Below are 6,000 nucleotides of genomic sequence, written 5' to 3'. Positions count from 1 at the left end.
GTATGCCCAGAACCTCAATGCCCACTCCTGCCACTCTGTTTATAAATTATTGCTTTTGCAGATTGTCTGAATGGTCAGTAGGGCTACGGAAATAAGAAAATGTGAAGCCAGGCCCAGAGGGACTGACCAGACCATGCTGAACATAGCGGCTAGGACACAATGTAGAGAAATTAGTCACTGAAACACTTTATTCACATTAAATTGTGATGTTGGAGGGGGGGAAAAAGTGCTTGGTATTGGAGTATCTTTAGATTAGTTTTTATACTGAGGGTGTATGTGACATACCGACCTCCTTAATGACATTAACTATTTGGACTTTATACTAAAAACCCAAATATACTCCTAGAAGAGTGCCAGTTTTGCACTTCTGTGGCCGCAGAAGACTATGTAGATTTCATTTCTGGAAAAGAAATGAGCGTTAACTCCCAGACTGAATGCAAGCATCAACTGAACAGGTGAAGGAAGCCTTCTCCTCATAACCTTGAGAAAAGCCAGGAACCAACACCACAACAACAAACTGAGCAATGCCTTGCGCAGTGCATTTTACAACAACAGCTTGTCTAGACATAAAACCTACTTACTGTCTGCTGAATAATGCCGTGGTCATGTTAGCCTCAATTTTCATACCCGTAATTTCTAACGAATGCAGCACTATTTCTGCTAAGGTCTGACATTTTTATCACTGGGTTGGCAAACAACATTCAGGGCAAGCAACACAACTTGTAATGCCAACTTTCAAGAAAAGCACAGCTTACGTGAATGGCACTCTCCACTGCCTAAGTGGTTCAGTTTCAATATAAATTCTTCTTCACGGGTACATTTTCTTCTATGGGGAGAGGACTCTGAATATGTGAAATTTGAATTACTGATCTTGGTATCACCAACATATATAAAAATGAATGCTTGTTTTAAGCATTCAGGTTTTAAAAGACCTCTTAGTAACTTAAAAGGCAAGTCCTAAATTACACATTTTGGTATACCTTGCATTTCAATGAGCCTTAAAGAAATTTAACTCAAAGAGCTAAGCAAAATCACAAATGTTTAGTTCTCTGTAATGAATATGAAGCAAGTATATTTGTGCAAGTATACCTGCCAGTACTCTTATAAATATGGAGTTGAAGCAGATTCAGACACTTACTTTTGTTGGAAACATCAAAAGTATATGCACTTCTCTAAAAGCATTTCGAAACTTTTGTTAACTTCAGAGGCATGCTTGATTATCTGGAGTATATGGGTTGAGAGCTTTCCCCATATGAATTGGCTAAAATTCAAGTTAGGAATTTTAACTGGACTTAATATTTGTCCAAAAAGACACAGGTAATTTCTAAACAAAGCAGTATGATTTTTTTTTGTGTTTATTTCTCCAAATGTGAAACCTCAAAAAGTAAGTCTTAAGCATGCAATTAACTAAGCTTAAAATTTGTCAAGTGCTTCCTGAATTAGGCTCAGATACATTTTTAAATATTTCTCACCTTTCTGATTAATCGAGATCTGCATTACTTAAACATGGAAACCGTGCAACAACTGTGATCTTATTTTAAAATGACTTCTGTAAAGACAGGAAAAGAAGTCTCGTTTTGATTCACAAAATTTCAAACTCTTTTCTGAGTAGAAAAATTATTAGTGAACACTGGAAGTTGAACTAGTGAAGAATTTGATATGAAATCAGCTTTGATTATATATGTTTATAAAACATAAACTTGAAAAGTATCACAAATCAATAGCTAATAAAGTCATACAAACACTTTGGCAGATAGGGAAGCATTTGAACTGTGTTTATTTGATTTGAATATCTTTTTGAATAATCATTTTATAGTACTAACACTTCAAACAGAAAACAAACAATTACATTAAGGTGCTAAAACAAGAGGTACTTGCAACTTTGTTTCATACGTCATTCAGAGTGAAATGACTTCAATTACATTTTTCCTTTTAACAAACTAAATATCCCATGCCCTGTACATTTTTGGCACATGATATCCAGCAACTAGCATGGACTTGCACACCTTTTAGGCAATTTTGTAAATAAATAATCTCAAAGCATCATTTAGAAATTCCTGAGGAAGTACAAGAGGGTGCATGGTCCACAGGATGCTGGAAACAAACAGGTTTCCTTTTGCTATAAATTATCAAGAATATCTTTACCATTTCATACAGTCCTGATACTGCTGGTATTGCCCTCTAATTTGGTTTCTCAACTTTTCATGCTAAGGCTGGATTTTGAAATAAGAAAGTTTAATATTCACATGGATGAGAATAATTTCAACTAATTTCCTACGTGTGTGCTGTAAGATGTGTACATAGGTTTCCTGCCCCACTTCCGGTAACATCATGCAGAAGTCTCTGTGTACATTTTGCTCACAGTCACTGCTTTAGTTTTCAGTAACACTTCTATTAGAACATCCATCCATACATTCTTTGGGAAGGTAACACATACAATATATTTAAATGAGTACACAGAGGAGCACAAGGCCTTTCCTCTAGTATAATCTACCCAGATTATCAAATTAATATCCATTGTCAAGCAAGATAATTACATCAAATCTTGAATCCCCAAATCTTCCAATTTTATTGGTTGTCAAAACGTTTTATCAGCAGTTTGTGTTAAATTTGATTTTTGCATTCTTATATTATTATTATTATTGTTTATTATTTTCCTTCCTGTTTCTACCTATTTATTTACCTATTTCTTCTCATTTCAATGATAGCAAAACATGCTCTTGGTTAACAAAAAAATAAAAAATTATTATTATTATTTTTGGGGATGGAGAAAATGACATTTCCAAATACCAGTTCCCACCCCTTGCCCCTAACCCCCCTAAACATTCATGCTAATGTGCACGATTCTGTCTCCTAAAAACTGCAGCAAGGTCGTTCTGGCAGGGGGCACTGCAGCCAGCACAGGCAATCCTCAGGGACCCCGATCACCCCCTCTCTGCCTGGTGTCCAGTGTCACCGACAGGGAGCCCATGACACCTGCTTTGTGGGGTGCGGTGAGGACAAATGGAGGTGCCCACTGCAGCATCACACTGCAGCAGAGCTGGTGGGCTGCATAATGGTAGGTGGTAAGTCTATGTCTTGATCACAAAATTAATGGCATTTCTGGAGAACAGCAGCAAGAAAATAAAGGTCTCCTTTCTTCCAGTTAGGTGAGTTTCCTGACAAATTCAACTTCTTTTGGTCTCGGTGCTCACTACTGTTCTCCCGCATAATGCTTAAAAAATAGTGGAAATAAACGGTGAGTCGTGAGTGAGAGAAACTTTAAACATTATAAACACTTCCAGCATATTTTATGGTTGCTATAACAAACAAAAAAATGAATACATGTGATGGATCCAAGGAAACAGCCTTTTGGGCAGCAAAAAAAGATGGCTACAGAAATATGTGTACAGTTTACTACGTGCAGTGGTTCTGCTAACTTCAGACAGCACAGGGTGAAAGTGTTTAGTATTCCCTAACGAATACTAAACTGAAAGTACTCACACAGATGTATTTTACAGATTACTGTCTTCATCAGCAGAAAAATAACATTTTTGAAAAGTAAAGAAGAAAGTCTGATGCCAGCTAAAGCTGGAATACCTGCATGCTCATCCAGCTGTACTTGTGAGAAGTATTCAGCTAAATGTTACTACTTTTGAATAGACAGTTAAAATAAAAGAAAAAAAGACTTGTTCATTAAAGATGAAATGATCTTATAGAAAAAAAAAGTATATAGCTACTACAAGTTTACAACTTCTTCTTACCCATTGAAGACTTTGGTTCTTTTTGTTTTCTGTTTATATACTTCAGACTAGATGTAAATTCTGATAACTGTCCATAATGGCCAATAGCATAAAAGTGTTACCAGAACAGTGACTAGGCACTGCAGACAATTATCTGTACACATTTTAGTAATGGTAAAGTTAAATAATACTGACTCACAGCTACTTAAACGATTCTGATATTCACAGAAAAAAAGTCAGTGCAGGTTAATCACTACAGAACATCATATGAAATAAAACCCTAACCTGTTGCTAAGAGTTACAAGGCAAGGAAAGTTACTTGAAGTAATCACGAAGTCAAGAAACTTATAGTAAGAACGGACCTTTATAGGAAGGAGCTGTAAAGTATATCCATTGGAAACAAACAAACAAACAAGCAACAATAACAAAAAAAAATCAAAGCAGAGGAGTTAAAAGTGGAAAAAAAAAAGAAATTGAAATAAAGTGAAGTAAAAGTGAAATAAAAGAAAGTAAAATAAAAGTGAAATAAAACAGAACAGAATATAAAAAAGTGAAGTAAAGCGAAATGAAGTAAAATACAGTGAAATGAAATAAAATAAACCAAAATAAAATAAAACAGCAAACTGCGCTGCCCGGCTTGTTTTGTGACCGGGGCGCTCCCCAGGAGCGACACGACTTCCCTCTCGGCACCCCTGCTCGTTTCAGGCTGCAGAGGCGCTGCCTTTAAAGCTGTATTTAACCCCCCCGCCCCCCCCCCCCCACTCCTTCCCCCAAGCCCCCCCCGCCGCCAAACAGCACCGCGGACAGCCGGGAGGGGGGGGTTCCATCCAGTGTTTGCCGTCGGGGGGGGACGGGGAGGGCTCTGCACCGGTGCCATCGCGCACCCGGACCCTCCCGGCGGGCGCTCCGTCCCCTCTCTTCCCTTCCCCTCCCCTTCATCTCTTCCCTTCCCGTTTTCTTCCCCTGCCCGGGGCGCTCCGCATCCCCTTGGGGACCCGGGGTTTTGGGGGCGCGGGTTTCCTCCTTTGCTCGCTCCCGCCGGCCGTGCTTTTTTTTTTTTTTTTTTTTTAAATTATTTATTTATATTTTTAAACCCGATCCCAGAAGAAATTGCAATAAAAAATGCACTTACCATTCTGCCCTCATAATGCTTTGTCACGGGCTTAGGGGAAAACACGCACACACGCGCGTTTGTGCGTATTCAGAACAGTTGCTCTGGAGGAAAAAGGGGCACCGAGGCCGGGGGGCGACAAGTGCCCGAGCTGCTGCCAAGCCCACCTTGAAATCACCGCGCGGAGAGGCGGTGGGCGAAGCAGCACCGCTCCCCCGCCCCCGGACCCAGCAGGGAAACCAAGGCAAGGGGTGGGGGGGAACCAAGAGAAGGGGTGGGGGAGGGACCCAAGCTGTAGTAAATGCAGGCAAAAAAAAAAAAAAAAAACAAACAAACAAAAAAGAAAAAAAAAGGAAGAAGAAAAAAAAAAAAGAAAAAAAAAAAGGAAAAGAAAAAAAAAGAAGGAAATAAAAAAGAAAAAAAAAGGATAATAAAGTCCCCTGGGACAAGGAGGGGGCAGGTGTTGTCAAAGGCCCTGCGGTGTGATGATGCTCAGGACTCACATTCAGACAAAAAGTTCTGTGTTTGCAGGACTCCCCTGTGCAGACGCTGCCCCCCACTGCTGAGGCTCCCTTTCTCCTCTTGGCTGGTGTCAGCCCCCTGCTAAAGCCCATGACCCATGGCCCACCAGGAACCTCAAATACCTGTGGATAGACAACTCTGGGTGCCTCTTGCTGCCTGCCCTTCCTTCACAACCTGAACTCAAGAGGCTTTCTTCTCCTTCCTGTCATCTCTGCAACTTCCCTGAGTTGACCCAAGGCCTTTCCAGGCTGTTTAGTGAAGACCTGAGCACCTTTCTCATGGTCAAGCCCTGTCTCAGCACAGCATTACACTTTGTTCCTTTGCTTCATGATGTTCAGATGGCATCATAGAGTGACCGAACCACAGAACAGCCCAGGCTGGAAGGGACCAAGAAAGACCATCAAGTCCAACTTTCCACTGGAGAAGGGAGCCTAGATGAGATGATCTAGCACCCTGTCAAGTTGCAACCTGAAAGCCTCCAGTGGTGGGTACTCCACCACGTCCCTGAGGAGGTTGTTCTGGTGAAGGATTGTTCTTGCAATAAAAAAAAAAAAAAAATTGTATCAAGAGAAAACCTCTCCCAATGCAACTTATAACTGTTGTCCCTTTTCTTCTACAGGTGGCTGGCTGTGGAGAGAGAGCCTC

This window comes from Cygnus olor, chromosome Z, assembly GCF_009769625.2.
Source record: "Cygnus olor isolate bCygOlo1 chromosome Z, bCygOlo1.pri.v2, whole genome shotgun sequence".
In the NCBI taxonomy this organism is placed as follows: Eukaryota; Metazoa; Chordata; class Aves; order Anseriformes; family Anatidae; genus Cygnus; species Cygnus olor.
The sequence above is the reverse complement of the archived record's forward strand: the minus strand, read 5'-3'. Positions refer to the sequence as shown.